The sequence below is a fragment of the Aphelocoma coerulescens genome, chromosome 18, assembly GCF_041296385.1.
Source record: "Aphelocoma coerulescens isolate FSJ_1873_10779 chromosome 18, UR_Acoe_1.0, whole genome shotgun sequence".
NCBI lineage: Eukaryota > Metazoa > Chordata > Aves > Passeriformes > Corvidae > Aphelocoma > Aphelocoma coerulescens.
In genome coordinates this window covers 1,451,427-1,468,228 of record NC_091031.1, presented here as the reverse complement: position 1 = coordinate 1,468,228, position 16,802 = coordinate 1,451,427, and the positions used below count along the sequence as shown (strand labels likewise).

The 16,802-nt window shown below is 57.9% G+C and overlaps 1 long non-coding RNA gene across 1 annotated transcript in view; it reads right to left on the bottom strand.

Moving 5' to 3' along the window:
* Window positions 1-808: 808 nt before the first annotated feature.
* The window catches only part of LOC138120068 (uncharacterized), a 39,838-nt gene continuing 23,844 nt past the window's right edge, over window positions 809-16,802 (bottom strand). The window contains exon 3 of the long non-coding RNA XR_011155725.1: window positions 809-1,597. This is a non-coding gene — a long non-coding RNA (uncharacterized lncRNA). The remainder of the gene's footprint in view (window positions 1,598-16,802) is intronic.

Sequence of the window (16,802 nt, the reverse complement as noted above, 5' to 3'; positions counted from 1 at the left end):
CTGGGGGACGCCAAAGGCAAGCGGCCTTTGAGGGAAATATCCCTTAGGAACTCCAGAAATGCCATATCCGAGCACTGGCATCCCCCAGTCGATCCCTGGATCTGTCCCTGGAGCGGGGCCTGCAGCTGAGAGCAGCCCCGGTGCCAATCGATGGAGCCACGCAGGATTCCAGGATTGACCCTGCAGCTCCCGGGCAGGGAATTCTGCTGGGAAAGGATGGGAGCAGGGGCTCGGTGCTCTGTTCTAATGGACAAGGCAGGGATCAATCCCAGCTTGGACTCGGTCATGGAGATCTTTTCCAACCTCAATGATTCTGGGAGAAACTTCCTGTCACCCTGGCTGCTCCCAAATAATTCCACTGAATCCATGCTCATGAGGCTGCTGTGCTTTTTTATGTGTCAGGACACCTTTTTTGGTTAAATAATGTTCTAAATCTTAAAAAAATAATGATCCCAGAAGGATATTTCCACTACATAAATACCCCTTTTATGTTCTATTTCCACACGGCACCTCCCGGTGCTCACAGGGTAGGAGGGAACAGAGTCCAGGGACAATTAACAACGGGATTTAAGGGGGAATAATTTGCATTTCAGCAGCTTTTGGAGCGGGAGGGATGGCAGGGATGGCAGTGGTGATTAAAGGCTGGAAAGGGGAAAGGACAGGGGAGAACATTCCTGCAAAATAAAGGTGATAAACTCCTGGGCTGACTTTGTTAGGACAGAAGTTCCTCAAGGTTTCCTGGACAATCCAAGACATCCCCAAAATCCCCTGGAAGTGTGGCTGAGCCAAGGCAAAGGGAAAACAACATCCAGCACTCACGGAGCCAGTGGGGTTTATTAAATGCAATTTAATTATCTCTGAGAGTGACACTCCCCCCGTTGTGACATTCCCCTGGCTGGGGTTTGGCTTCCCCCCATTCCTGCTCCTGCTTCCCGGTCCCACCTGGGCTGGGATCCATGTGGGATGTTCCAGGTGTGGCAGAAGGACCCTCCCAGCACACGATGAGCCTCTGGCAGACAGTTTGAAACCCCAGCATCACCAGCTCAGCTCCTGCTCTTCCAAAGGCTCCAGCTCCCACCACGGGATCCACCGCAGCTCCAGCGTCCTCAGGAAACACCCAAACCCCCAAAAGCAGCAAAAAAAGAGCGGAGGGGTAAAAAAAAAGACCAAAAAAATCCACTGGAAACGGGACAAGCGCTTGGTCCTTCCCGGAGAAAAGCACTGAGCTCCTGTTTGAGCCAAGAGCTCCTCAGCATCCATCCATCGCCAGGATCCAAAAGGGTAATTCCCAAAGCCCAGCTGAGAGCAGCTCATGAAGTCCTTCCAGTTCCACGCGGGAGGAGCTCAGCTCCTGGAGGATTCCCCTGGGAGGGGCTGTGGAGCCCCGGCAGTGTCCCGGAGGAGCGGGCACGGAGCTGGTTTTGGTGGTGGGCGCTGAGGGGAGAGCCTCTCACAGCCCTGATGTTCCATCGCTGCCCAGGCCGAGCTGCTGGTCCCCGCTGTCCCCGTGTCCAGCTGCAGTGTCCGTCCTCGGGAGCTGCTCCTGGCTGTCCTGGCTGTCCCCTCTGTCCCTCACCCCGAGCCTTCAGCACAGACCCTGCGAAGGAAAGACACGGCGTGAATGGAAGGGCCGGGCTGGGGTGGAGCAGAGGGTGAGTGATTCTTCCTCGGCACCAAACCCGATGTTTGGAGTGATGTGGGAAAGAGGAGATGGAGCAGCAGCCCCGAGGCCTCCCCTGAAAGCACCTTTGCCACCAGAGCTCACCCCACTGCTGAGGATCCCCTTCAGCTCTGGAGGATGGGGCTGGGTAACAGCAGGACACAAACAGAACATCTGGAAGCTCTTAAAGGGTTTCATTTTTTAACACTTTCCCAAGAGGCAGGGACAGCGCTCTGCACACTGGGAGATGCTGCACTCGCTGCAGGCAGAGGATTTGCAGCTGGGGTGCAGCAGCAGCATCTCCTGCCTCTCGGGCATCACAGAGCTCTGCAGGACACCGACCCCAAATTCCCAGGCTCTGGGGACCATGGCACAGAAGGATCTGGGATGAGCAGGAGCTCCAACATCGGTGGTGACAGTCCAGAGGCACCTCACAAGCATCACTGGGGTTTGCAAGGCTCTAATCCCAAACTCCCAGGTTCTGGGCATCACTGCACAGCGGGATCCGGGACAGGCAGGGAGCTCAAACATTGCTGGTGACACTCCAGAAGCACCCAGCGCCCCCTAAGAAGGTCCAGAGGCACCTCATGAGCGTCACTGGGGTTTGCAGGGCACCGACCCCAAATTCCCAGGCTCTGGGGACCTGCGCACAGCGAGATCCGGGACAGGCAGGGATGGTGGTGACATCCCAGAGGCACCCAGATGAGAACACCCCGGGGGTCCAACCCCACCGCTGGCAGTTCACATCCCCTCAGGGGGCCACGGAGGTCCCCCAAAACCCTCGGGGTGAAGCTGCGAGCGTCCCCAGCCCTGCGAGGGAGCGCTGGGTGCAGCCACCCCCGGTTTGCCCAGGGCGGGTCCGCTCAGCGCCGCGTTTGAAGGCGCCGCGGCCGGGAGCGATCAGAGGCGCGCGCGGGCGATAGCGCGGCCCCGGGCGCGGGCTCTGATCTGTTATCTCTTATCTGTTATCTCGGGCCGGGCAGTGCCGCGGCGCGGGTTTGAACGCGGGGTGACACCCGCGGATCAAAGGCGCTTCCTGCTGCCCCCAGCCCCGAGGAGCCTTTGCGCGGCTCGGGATGAGGCCGGAGCTCCGCGGGGATGGAGGCACCGGGGGCAGGAGCGCTGCGGGCAGCCCCGGGGACTGCTGCGGGATGTCCCCTGCCCGTGCTGGGGCCAGCAGCACGTCCTGAATGGGTGAATCCCGTTCGGTGCCACGGGGGTGCCCCAGTTTAACCCGCAGGACAGAGCCCTTTGCTTTCTCCCAGAAACACCCCCAAGGACACCACCCAGACCGCAAAAAATCCTAAAAAACCCCACTCCTCCCCCCCCCCCCCACTGCAGCCCCCCAGCACTGAACCCTCACAGCCAGCCAGATTTCAGGTGCAGTTGATTTTTTTCCCGTTGCCTCCCACACTCCCCATGAGGGATCATCTGCTTCCCTGTGCCCCGGCCCACTCCAGCCCGGAGCAGCACAGCCGGGCCACACACTGCGAGCCACCAGCGTCTGCTGGACAGCAGCCCCGGTGTTTTCGTCCTCTCCACGAGCCCCCACAACATCCCGGGAGAGCAGGGATGGAACAAGGGCTCAGCAGCATCCCGGGAAGAGGAGAGGATCCATCCCGAGCCAACAGAGGAGGAGGAGCTGAGCCTGCAGCAGGAACGAGGATGACCTGCACATTTTGAGGTGGGGATCTGCCTCCTGCCCTCCCCAAACCCGCGTTCTCCAGGAGCAGAGCAAAGCAGGGGAAGAAAACGGGAATTTTGGCTGCGGAGGGTGGGAGCATCCACAGACAGCGAGAGCACGAACTGTGTGGGCAGCAAAGCCAAACAGGAAAGGATCCAAGGGGCAGGGACGGGATTCTGGCAGCTTCCACCTCCCTGCTGCTCCCTCTCCCGGGTGTCCCTCCCTCAGACCCCTGGCCCTGCTCAGACATGCCCCAATTCCGCTTTTACTGTCGGAATTCTTCCCATCCAAAGGGCTGGATTTTCAAAAATGCAGCCCGAGAGCCACAGCCCGATGCAGGAACCGGTCCCAGCACAGCTGCCTCAGCACCTCGTGCCCTGGCCTTGGACATTTCCAGAGATGGGGCAGCCACAGCTTCTCTGGGCAGGGCCGGGGGTTCCTGTGAGACCTCAGTGCTGTGCCGGGCTTGGAGCAGCTGCCTCGCCCCAGGAGGATCTAAACTGGCCAGGAAGGATCACCCTGGCTCGGGGCAGCCTCCTGCCACAGCCACAGCTGCCCTGAGCCTTCTCACTTCAGCCCCAGCCCAGCCGAGCTCCCAGAGCCCCAGTCCCGAGTGATTATCCCAAAGCCTGCCAAAACCCCAGCCAGCCTCGGCGGGGTGTCACCGCAGCTCCCGGGCCAGAGGAGTGGTTTGTTCCCAGGCCGCCCTTCCTGGGAAGGTGTTAATGAATAACCGTGGCCCAGACAGGCGCTGGCAGCTCCGTGAGTCACCGAGCGCCCCGGCACAGCCGGCTCTGACTCACCGACACCCCGGCCCTGCCACCAAACACCCGGCCCGAGCCCCCCGGGGCACTGGGGATGTCAGTGCTGGGCTCTGGGGGTCAGACGGGATGAGACTCCCCCAAACCCTGGCTCTGTAACCCCAGCATAGCCCGGGGTGGTGGAGAGCTCGCCCTGAGATTGACACCGGGAAAACCTCACAGGGTTGAGGTGCAGCAGGACCTGCAGGAAGGGCCCCCGGACACCACAGCAGCACCCAGAGATCTGGAAGGGGGTGGCTGTGAGGGCCAACACACCCTGGCTGCATCCCCAGGGATGGCCCAGGGGCGATCCAGGGATGCAGGGGCCACAGGTGGGTCCTGGCAGTGGCTCATTCCCAGAGGGACGCACTCCTAGCGCGGCATCCGCTGCTCCCAAAGCATCGCTCCCACCTCCGTCTGCAGCTTCCTCCTCAAATTCCAGCTCTGACCAACCCCCCAAACCCGAGCACAGGTGGAAGCCTAAAAATAGAACTTCTCACCCCCCCCCCAGCCGCACCCTGAGGACTTTCTCGTTCACACACTCCAACCTGTTCTGCCTCCCGCTCTTTCGAGCAATTTTCCCCCTCCCTCCCCGCAGGAAAAGGCCACCCTGGTTCTTGAACGCCCTGTGTCACCTGGGGCTGGGCGAGGAATGAGGAAAGTCCCATTCTCCTTCATTTTTGCAGCAGGGTGATCAGCACGGGGTGGCATCAGGCTGGGCCAGCCCACGCTGCCCCAGGTTTTGGGAAGGCTCTGGCACCCGCTGACAGTTCTGGGTCATTTATCAGAAGTGTCCCCACGGTGACAAAGCCCTGCCAGGCTGAGGGATGGGCCTGAGCCGTGCACAGACAGTCCCCGAGCAGGAGCTCTGCTTGTTTCCCAGCATTTCTGCTTTTCCTGCTGGAAGTCCGGAGCCCCTCGCTGTGGGCAGGCAGGAGCTGAGCAGCTCCCCTCGGGTTCTGCCAGGAGCTCCTGGTGATCCATGTGATCCGTGTGATCCCTGGATCTTCCAAAGGAGCTGGAGGGCTCTTCCCTCTCCTCACCAACAGGGAGATCTCCATCCGCTGCCTGGAGGTAGAGCAGGGGTGCTCTGAGGCGCCTCCTGCATCCACAGAGGTGAGCAGGGATTGGATCCCCGGGATAAAAGGGATTACAGGGGGCACCCTCCTCATTCCCACACTCTCTCCCATCCCAGTGCAGAATAAACTGCTCACAGGATGGGAAAAGCGCTGCAAACCCTCCATGGTTGTCCCAAAGAGAGGATGGGTTTGGCCGTGCATCCCACAGGATCCCATCCCAGGGATCAGCTCCACTCCCCACGGCCTGGGGATGTCCCAAATCCTCACATCTGGGTCAAAAAGGTGCTCTCTGGAAAGCTTTGGCTCAGGGGGTGACACCACACAAGGGTGCAAAAGCCACCCTGGAGTCCTGCCCTGTCTCCACCCGCTGCCCTCGGAGATGGGAGGGGGGGAAGCAGGAAAACCCATCCGGCTGCACTTTTATTCCTGAGCTGATTTCCAGCCCAGGGATTACCAATTTAAGCGGTGTTTCTTCCTGTGCTGACCCTAAGCTGATTAATTCTCCGTGCCCTCCCCTTCTCCCCTCTCTCCCTTCCTTCCTTCCATGGAAAAGGAGGGGATGAAACCCGGTGGAACGTGCCAAGGCAGAGCTGGATGCAGCGCGAGCGGAGCAGAGGGAGATGCTCCCCCAGCCTGATGGGATCCTGCCACCTATGGAGCTTCAAGCCACCACGATCCTTATCTCCTTATCTCCTTATCCCAAAGGATCTGATATCCCTGAGGGAAGGGAGAAATTCCCTGTCCCCGATCCCAGCAGGTCATGGTGAGGCCCAGCAGCACCAGCATCGCTCTCCCAGAGAAATGGAAACTGTTGGTCCCGGAGACGCTGGTGGGACTCATCCAAGAGCAGCCAAACCTGCCCTGGCACGATCCAGCCGTGCTTCCCGAGGGCTGGAATCTCCTTTTCCAAGAGCCATCGCTCCCCGGGAGGCCCGGGACGCTCCGGGGTTTGCTCCTGAAGGGAGGAATTGCGGAGGCTCAGGATTGGGGGATGCAAGAACCGCAACCCTTGGGGAGCCTCCGGGGCACCTCCATCCCAATCCCCAGAGAATTCCCAAAACACAGAGCAAAGCCAGGTGTGCCAGAGCACCTCTCCCACCCCGACACGGCAGGAAAGCCGGGAACACGCCCTTCCCTATAAAAAGATAATGCTACAGCCCAGCAGAGGGAAATCAGCCCAGCAAAACCCTGCTGAATGCCCCCACGGACCTCAGCCTGATCCAGAGGGAAAATCCCCTCTCAGCTGGGGTCAGGATTAGGGGATGGGGAAGGGTGGGAGAATTCAGCGACTCACCCGGAATTTGGTGTTTGGACGGGAGTGGGTTTGGGGCTCTTTGTCCCTTTTGGGTGCCTGAAGCTGGAGAGTGACACCAAAAATCCTTCAGGGGCATCGGGCAGGGCAGGGTTTGGGCCCCAGCCTCGCTGTGAGGCCCAAAATGTGGGGGATTTAAAATGATTCCTTTTAAATAACTCCCCTTTGAGTGGAACAGCAAACTGGGATAAAACACGGATAAAATCTGCATAAAACAAGGATAAAAGACAGATAAAATATGGAGAAAACACGGCTAAAATATGGCTAAAACAAAGAAAATATGGATGAAACATGCATGAAACAGGTAAAACACAGATAAAACATGGATAAAACATGGATAAAATGTGGATAAAACATGGGTAAAAATGGATAAAATATGGATAAAACACAGATAAAATACGGATAACACATGGATAAAACACAGATAAAATATGGATAAAACATGCATGAAACAGATAAAACATGGGTAAAACACGGGTAAAACATGGATAAAACATGGGTAAAACATGGATAAAACATGGATAAAACAGATAAAATAGGGATAAAACACAGATAAAATATGGATAAAACATGGATAAAACACGGATAAAATATGGATAAAACACAGATAAAGCATGGGTAAAAAATGGATAAAACACAGATAAAACACAGGTAAAATATGGATAAAACATGGATAAAACCCAGATAAAACACATAAAACATGGATAAAACATGGATATAACATGGATAAAACCTGGATAAAACAACCCAGTCTTGCAGTGTCCAACCCAAGGACACGCGGCCGAAGGAATAAAACAACCCTCAAACACACAGCCCAAACCCCCCCTCATCGGAAAGGAACTGGGGAAAAGCCTTCATCCCACCTGGGTCCCCATTCCAAGCTCTCCTCATTCCCTCCTGACCTCAGCCTAAAGCCCCCAGGGACCACGGGCGTGGATTCCCCACCTCTCACCCTGCACGGAGTCAAGGGAAAAGCACAAGAAAAAGGGCTTTGTTTCCGTTCACAGTTGTCCAAAGTGGGTTACAGCAAGTTCTCAAAAAATAATTTTCATGGATTGCAGGGAAAAAAAGGAGGTTTTGTTCCACACCCACTCGCACTGATCCCTCTGGGAGCGAAATTCATCCATGCGGGGCCGTGTTTGGGCTGGCAGGGCGTGGGGACACCGCGGGTGATCCCCCACGGCTCATCCCAAAATCCCCTGGGATCAGACATCGTGGGATTCCCGGGATCAGAATTCATCCCTGGGATGGGGAAGGGTCACAGGGAGGGTTTGGTGACCCCCAAAAGTCCCACAGGGCCGTTCCCAGCGGGAGGGGAAGCCATGCAGTGACCCCATGGAGGGCACGGAGGAATGTTCTCCCAGCCCAGCGTTTCCTAGAATTTATCGGGAATTTTTTGGAGCTGTTGCTGTCTGAGAAACGCCAACGGGTTGAAACCTAAACTGGACGCAGGAATATAAAAATGTAGGTCAGGAAAAAAAGCCCCCGAGTGAAAAGCTCCTTGTTCCTCCCTGCGCCGCCTCCCGGGCGCTGCCGTCCCGGGGGGAAAAGCTTGGGAAGGGCTCACAGGAATGAGACCTGGAAAAGGGCTCAGACCTCGGGGCTTTTACGGGACAGAGCAGCCGTTCCTGCAGTGCCACAGCCGGAGGACACGCTCAGCCACGGGCACACACTGGCCTTGTGGCATTTCCAAGGATTTCCCGGTTATTCCAGGGATTCCGCTGTTCAGTTTAAGGCACAGGCTGTGCAGAGCCCTTAACGCCTGCTCCCATCACCCTGGCTCCCATCATCCTGGGATCACTCCCATCATCCTGGGATCGCTCCCATCACCCTGGCTCCCATCATCCTGGGATCACTCCCATCATCCTGGGATCGCTCCCATCATCCTGGGATCACTCCCATCATCCCGGCCTTTCCAACGTGCCCTGGGGCACAGCAAGGAGGGGAAAAGAGAAAGGCAGCGATTTCCCCACACAGTCCCGGAATGATTCCGGTTGGAAAAGACCTCGGAGTTCCTCCAGTCCAACCATGAACCCAACACTGCTGAGGCCACCACAAAGCCCTGTCCCCAAGCAGGGCAGTGTTCCCACCCCTCCAGCAGCATCCCAAGGTTTGATCCCAAAATTCCAGCGAGTTTCAGGTCCCGTTAAAGAGCCCCCAAACGCCCCAGGGCCAAAGAGGTTTGCTCAGGACAGGGATGCAGCCAATGTGACCCAAACCCGACAGCAAACTGCAGATCTTTGGGATAAATCCCAATCCCTTCGACACAACCTTCACAAGCAGCTGCTTCTCCTCATTGACATCCATGTCAGATCCACCCGGAGATGGATTTTGGGAGAAAATCCCACCTTCCTGAAGAACTGGGCGCTCCCAGCCCTCTCCCCTGCTGGGCTGGGGAACAGCTGATCCCTTTTCAGCACTTCCACATATCCCAGCTGTAATTTACGGAGCTCATTTCCCCGGCACCCGGAGCTCAGCACCCGCCTGCACTGGGAGTTTTGTTTGCTTTAATTGAGGAGGGGAAAAAGAAAACCTGGAAAGAGGCAAAACACCTCTCCCAAGCCTCAGGTTTAATTTTTCAGCTGCCTTGATTTATTGATTGGCCCATTCCCTTTTAATGGGCTCTCCCTGCTGGAGCCTGGGGGTTTCCTGTGAGGTTTGAGGGGTCTTGCCATGTCCAGAGACTTCATTCCCACCAGCTTCCCTTGGATTGAGGAGGAGGAAAGTTGGGTGCACCGTCCATCCCTCCATCCCCATCCCTGCTTCTCCCCTTTCCTGACACCTCCCAGCTCTCAGCTCCCAGTTCCCAGCATTCCCACAACCAAAGCCAGTCTACAGCAAAGCAAGATTCCAAGGGAGATACTTTCCCGGGATAACAAAAGGAGTGCGGGCACAAAAGCTGATTTTTCTAAGCTACACCCACTTCCCTGCTCCCTCCTTCCTCCTGGCTGTGCTGTTTTCTGACTGAAACCATAAAACTTCAGTGGGAAGTGGGATTTGGGATGGGAATCCCGAGGGCTGAACAGCTCCTTCCTTAGGGCAGGTGAGGGAGAGACCTGGCCAGCGCTGGAGCCCAGCAGTGCCCAGCCTTCCTCCCTCCATGCTCCTCCTCCTCTCCCAGCTCCCTCCAGTGCCTTGGGCAGGATCCAGGCCTGGAGCCTGCAGGGAGAACTCCCAGCGGATGAGATCTGCATCTCCTTTAATTAAATTATTCCTCTGGGGTTAAATGAGAGGCTCTGCCCAGCCCAGGCTGCAGCAGTGCAGCACCGAGCCTGGAGCCCGCTGGGTTTTCCCTCCCCAGTTGGATTCAGGAGCTGGAGGAGAGGCTGGCTCCACATCCAGGGGGTGCTCAGAGGAGCTGGAGACCTCTGGATACGGACAGAGAGGATGGGTGAAAACAAAGGGTGGAGATCCATGTGCAGCCCAGCTGATCCAGTGCATCCCCAGCACCGGGATGCTGAGGGAAGGAGCCGTGTGGGGAACAGCCCCTGTGGTTTCCCAGCTTTGTGGGCTCCTCCAGGCTGTCCCCAATCCCAAACTGGGATCATCTGGGAGAGAAATCCTGACCCCACTGCAGGTTAAAAGCAGCAGAAATAAGGGGAAAATGGGCCATGTGCCAGCTCCAGCCATTCCAGCCCAAAGCATTCCAGGGAAACCATCCCGCTGAAGGTGGGGATGTCAAACCTGCCCTGGCAGAGGAGGGGGGGCTCCCCCAGCTCCCCCTGGCCCAGCTCCACCAGTTCAGCCTGGCTAAAACCACCGGGAGCCGCGTTTGCCGTGGGTTTGGCCTCTCACAATCAGGGGTTTTGAAATCCTCTCTATCACAGAGGAACCTCGGCCCTGGCTGAGCCCCAGCTCCCAGCCCCTGGATAAACACAGCCTACCTGGCCTGGGACGTGCCAGAGGCTCGGAGGCACGATCCCTTTGGATAAACATCGCTGCAAAGCCAGCCCTGAGCGCTGCGGGAACACTCGGAGAACGCTCCGGGCATGGGGTGAAGTGTTTGGGAACACCGGAGCACCGGGGGATGCTCTCCCTCCCTCCTGCCTGCCCCGGGCTCGGGATTTAAAGGGGATTTGAGGGCCAAGCTCAGCACAAGGCTCGGGAGGAGGAGGAGGAGGATGGTCTGAGCCTCCTGGGGGTCCAGGACAGGGAGGTGGAGACGTCCCCATGTCCCTCAGACCTCTGGGGGAGGCACAAACGAAGCTGGGCAGGCGGGAGAGCCAGGGCTGGGATGCAGGGGGGGATCCAGCCCTTGGAATGGGCACAAAAAGAGCTGCAGGAAAAGCCCCAGGCAGGGGAAGTTCAGGATTGGGGTCTCACACACTGAGCCTGCACCAGGGGCTGGGAATGGATTCAAACTGACAGAGCAGGCTTAGGTGGGATATTAGGAAAAACTTCCCTGGGAAGGTGGAATAGAATTCCCAGAGCAGCTGTGGCTGCCCCTGGATCCCTGGAAATGTCCAAGGCCAGGCTGGACACTGGGGCTTGGAGCAGCCTGGGACAGTGGGAGGTGTCCCTGCCCATGATGGCACTGGATGGGCTTTAAGGTCCCTCCCAACCCAAACCATTCCGTGACTCCACGATCAGCACTTCCAGGATGAACCATCCTGGCTGGAGCATCCCTGCTGCCCACGGGAACACTCCATGGTGCAGAAGGAGCACAGAAAAGATTCCTGCCCAAACTTCCCGAGCAGGTGCCGCAATCCAGGCGGTGCCAACCTTTCCCAAGGGATCGCCCAGCCCCATTTTCCCCCTCCTTTCTCCCTCTCCCTGCACTTGCCCTCCAGCCCTCGGTGTCCCAGCTTCCAGAGGGTTAACAGGTGTGTTCTCCCGCAGGGCTGGGCTCCCTTCCCTCCCTCCTGCCCCTCCATTCCCGGCATGGACTTGGAGACCGGAGGCTCTCCAGATTTAATCTCCAAGACAAACACCCTGGAGCCGGAGCCTGCTCCGTGCACGCTCAGCCCACGGAGGAGCAGGGCCAGGCTCAGGGCTCTGCCCGCCCCTCCTGGGGTCCCTCCTCTCCTCTGTGCCAGGGAGGTGCCCCAGCTTTGCAGCAGGGCTGGCTTGGAGCTGAGAGGGAAAAAATTCCCACCCTGAGAGCCTCTGGGTGGGTTTTTATGGAATGGGAGCAGCTGGAGCTTCCATGGGGGCTGATGGATGCGGGAAAGGGTGGAAGATGAATATTGAAACACCAAATGTGACCCTGAGTGTGGCTCAAGGTGCTGATCCAGTGAAGAACCAGGCAGTTTGTCCCCAAAAGTCACCATTTTATGGCCTTTCCTCCTGAGATCCCAGGAAAACCCTGGAGGAGGAGGTTTGGGAGCTGCTGGAGGACACCTGACACAAGCCAGGGGTCTGTGCATCCTTCAAGGTCATTGTCGGGACAAAGGTTTAACTCTCACATCAGCTCAGAGCCCAGCACTCCAGAGAGATCCAGGTAACACCTGGATGCTCCTGTTGGGAAGAGGAAGGAAAAGGTCTCCAGGCTATTTGGAGCCTCCCATGAAACACCTGCACATTTCGGTGGGAAGTTGGGAGATTGGGTTCATTCTCCACGGGGAATGGGAGAGCAGAGGCAGCCAGCAGGAGCTGGGCTCAGCCCTGGAGCTGTGGGCAACTCCAAAATCTGCCTTCCATCCTTAAAACCTGCAGAAATACCCTGGTGGGCAGGAATTGGGTCCAGGCTGGACATTTAACTTATTTCACCCCGAGAGATGCATTTTCCTGGGATGTTGTGGGATTTCCAGGAGAGAAGAACTCTCCCAAGCAAACTGAGAAGTGAATTAGCTCCGAATGGAGCTCGGATCAGCTGGATCTGGGATCACCTGGGATCTGCCCAACCCCCAGCTCTAAAATCACTCTCTGAGGATGGTGGCTGCATTGGCCACCCCACACCGATGTTTCCATGAAAAAGCCTCTTCCATAAAACCTGGGGGAGCAATAAAAGTATAAATAGAGCTGCAGGCACCACCAAACGGGGCTTTTGAAGTGGAGTTATTTTTTCCCTGCGCTCTGCAGGGTGGGATTTAAGGATGAAGGGAGGAGGAGGAGGATGGATCTGAGCTGCTCTGTCCAAACACCCCACAGAGCTTTGGTGGTCCCCCAGAGCCCCCAAATTAATCACCTGGCCCCACCTTTCATGTGCCACCCACGGGAATACATCCAGCACTTCTCCCTGGCTGCAGCCACTGGCTCCCAGCACTCCAAAATCCCAGCCCGGCTCCCTCCACCCAGATATTTCTCAATATTTGCCTTTGAGATATCTTTTGATATCAAAAGGTGGCCACAGCCCCGTCCCTGAGCTCGCTGGTGGTCCCAAAATGAGCAGCCAGAGGATCTCAGCTCGACCGTGGCCAGGTCCTTGTGGGCAGCCGCAAACCCTTCAAAGGAGCCCGGGAACAGGGAGGCTCCAGTTCCCTGCGGCCCCTCCGGCCACCGAACCCCTCCAGGCCACCCCACCCAGGGGACACTGCTCAAAGTGAGCTCAGTGTGCCCAAAATCCCGGCCAGGCAGGGGCTGGGCAGGCGGCAGAGGGGGAAAGGAGGGAAAGCCACAGGTCCTGTGTGGCATCCCAGGCACGAGGGCAGCGAGCTCCCTGCGGTCCGGCCAAGGGAAGAGGATTTTTCCTGGATGGGGCCATTCCCTGCGCACATTCCCGCTCCAGGCCAGGAGAGGGACAAAGGGGACACTGTCCCTTCACTGCCAGGAAAGGGGGGACAGCCCAAATCGCTCTGTCACCCCCCCAGGGGTGCCCTGGGGACAGGGGGAGCCCTGCTCATGGACCAAACACCTCCTGTGGGTTTTCCCCTCCTCTCTGGGATTGAGCTGTCCCCAGGCTCCGGGAGGGATGGGATGGGATGGGCTGGGGGAAATGAAGGAATTGCGTCTCCTGCAGCCACAGCGGTCACAAGGAACTGCCACTGATGTGCTGGGATGTCCTGGGATCAGCCCAGCCAGGGGGTCCCACCAGGCAGGAGGAGGGAGAGCACCTGGGAACTGCCCAGGGATGGAAAAACCCCTCAGGGTTTTACTGTCCCCATTAATCCGTGATGGAAAAGCCCTCAGCAGACCCTTCCCCCTCACCCACGGGTTTGTTTCATTCCCAAATATTCACTCCAGCGTTTTTTTCCTTTGCACCTTCCTCCACCACCACAGAATTCCCAGGTTTTCATCTGCACAAGGATAAAACTCCACCTCCATTCACTGCTTTGCATCACTGTCTGTGTCACACAAACGGGGAAACCGAGGCACGGGGAAGGGAGCAAATCCAGAGGATTTCCCTAAATCCAGAAAGGCCACGGAGGCCATCGCTCACCCCTCACTCTCATCCCAAGGGAGGGATCTGTTGGAATATTGGATCTGTTCTTCCCCAATTCCCACAGGCGGGGCTCTCCTGAAGCTTCACCTCATCCCCTGCACAACAGCAATAATAATTAACCTATTAATTAATTGGCTGTTGCAGTGATTCCCTGCTCCTGCTGCTCCCTCAGCCCTTTCTGTCCAGCCAGTTCTTCCCTTTATTTTTGTTCCAGGCAGGAATATCGCCCCTGACACAAACCCCTGGCCAGGAGCAGGAGCGGGATCGGGATGGTTATCCCGGATTCCCCGTGGGAGCAGCCAAGGAACAACACCCCCTCTCCCAAACTGCACCGGGCGCCAGGAAATTTTGGATTCCAAGATAACAACAGCCCCAAGTTGCTTTTTCCATTTGGAGTCTCAGGAGCCGCTGATCCGGGCAGGAAGTTTGGGAGGACGGAGGGGACAACTCTGCGGTGTTGGAACATCTGCTCTGCAACACCCAGGAGCCCCTCCTGGCCAAAAGCCTCGGGGCTGGAGCACGAGGGGTCTGAAGGATGCTGCAGCTGCTGGGAAGAGGCTGGCTGAGCTCCTGGCATCCCACAGCATCCCGGGAATCTCAGGAAATCGGCACCCGGAGCCCGGGATGCCGTCCCAGCGCCGTTACCTGAGGGCCACGTGGCTTTCCCTGCCTGTTTACAGCCGGAGCCGTGGCAGGCGACAGCCCCGAGTCCTGTTTGCTGGGAAGCAGCAGGGAGAGCCCCACTCCTGCCTGGGAATTCCCCAGCTCCGGGCTCTGGAGCTGGCTGGCAGCAGGAAAACACGGATCAGTCCATGCAGGAACACCCATCCCTGTGTCCAGAGGGCCTCATCAAGGCAAAGCCCCCTCACCCTCCCTGCTGGAGCCCCTCCTGTGCCCGCAGCTGCTGATTCCAACAGGATTTGCCACTCTCAGGCACTGGAATACCTCATCCCCACTGGAAATGTAGGGAAAGCTCCCTGTCACAAGGCAGAAGTCACCCGGAGGTGTCACTGTCCCCTGTCCCTCAGGCTGAGGGGCTTCAGTCCTGCTCCAGGGACAGAGCGGGGCTGGATGTGCAGATCCAGGCCCTTTCCCTCCTCACCTCGCATGGATTTTAACACTTCCTGCCAAGGAATTGTGCAGATGTTGGATTCCTGGCAGGAACCTCCTGTGTGCTCCCTGAGGAACTCGAGAAAACCCTCGGGAGCACAGGGACATTTCCCTGTGCCCACAGGGATCCACACAAGGAATGTCGAGCACGGGAGCAACACCCCGGGGGGAGGCAGAACAAATCCTCCCATCCACGGGATTCCCAATTCCTGCACTTTGCTTTCCAATGAATTTGGTCCTGGCCCCACACGGGAAGGGCTGAGCCAGAGCCAGAGCATCACCTGGCAGGGATGAAATCCATCCCATGCCTCGGCAGGGTGGATAATCCAAGAAAAAAACCCTCGGAAAGTGGTGCAGGCACGGACACAACATTCCCTCGCTGCAGGGCAGCCACGGCTCACAGGGATTCAGGGACCATGGGAATGAGGAGAAAGGTTCTGGGGTGAGGCTGACTTGGTTTGCACGAGCACAGCTGATTTTCCTGGGAAACAGCCTGAAAACCACTGGAGACGCTGTGCAGGGATAGGAGAGTGGAGGTTTGGAGACGCACTGGGGCTGGGAATGGGAATGAGCCGCAGGGGATGCCCGGGAGCTGTTCTGGAGCTGAGCTGGGATCGGCTGCTGCCCAGGGCTCATCCCGCATCCCGCAGCCATTCCAGCAGCCCTGGGCCATGCCGAGATTCCCAGAGCCATCGGAAGGGCACAGAACGATCCCAGAATCCCAGAGCCGTGGGAAGGGCACAGAACGATCCCAGATTCCCAGAGCCGTCGGAAGGGCACAGAACGATCCCATCCTCATGTCAGGCTCTTGGCAAGCGCCCTCCCCCCGACAGACGCATCCTGTTCGTATCCGGCTTGGGAATTCCAGGAACATCTGCAGCCTCCCTCTCCGCAGCTGCGTGTCCGTACCTGCAGCGCCCCGCGGAGCCCTCCCACATCCCACATATCCCACATCCGACAGATCCCACACCCAGCGCGGCTGGAGAAGGCAGCGATCCCTCCCCGGCACCGCTGCGACTCCCGCAGGAGCCGAAATGTTCTGTCCCCAGCAAGTCCCGGCGGGGAAATAAATAAATTGGGAATGTCAAAAGCGCTGTTCCATAAAACGCCTGGCGAGGCGGGAGAGGAGCAGCACAGGTGGATGTGTGTGTGCGGCGCATTCCCAGCTCCTGAGGGAAATCTTGTCCTCTCCAGGAGGAAAATTAGGAAAAGCAGGAGCAGCACTGTGATCCCGACAAGGAGCAGGCAGGGAGGATGCGGCTGGGAATGCGGTGCAGGGGATACGGCTCGGAGCAGAGCAGGGATTTGGGAAAGGGAGCCTGTAAAACACCGCTGATCCCACCCTGAGTGCTCAGCAGCTACAGCAGGAGGGCCCTGCAAGCCCTGCCGGTATTCCAGGAGAAATCTGGGAAGTGACAGCTCCTGCTGTCCTATCCTGGTGCTATCCCTAGGCGGGAAAAGCTCCCTCAGGAGCGGGACAAGCCCATCCTATTCCAGCCCTGCCATGGGCAGGGACACCTTCCACTATCCCAGGCTGCTCCAAGCCCTGTCCAGCCTGGCCTGGGACATTCCAGGGATGGCACAGCCACAATTTCCATGATCCCACAACCATTGGCAGGGATGAGTTGCAGTGCCGAGGAGCATCAGGGCTGCCCCAGGCATCATCCCCACCCCCATCCTCATCCCATGGACACGGAGCAGTGCCAGGGCTGGGCATGGAGAGCTGGATTTGGCTCCCAAGGGGGAAAGGAAGGTTTGGCATCTGACCTCTCACTGCCGAACTCATTGAGCTGCTGCAGGGACGTCAGTGGGAATGGGGAGATAAGGGGGAGCTGA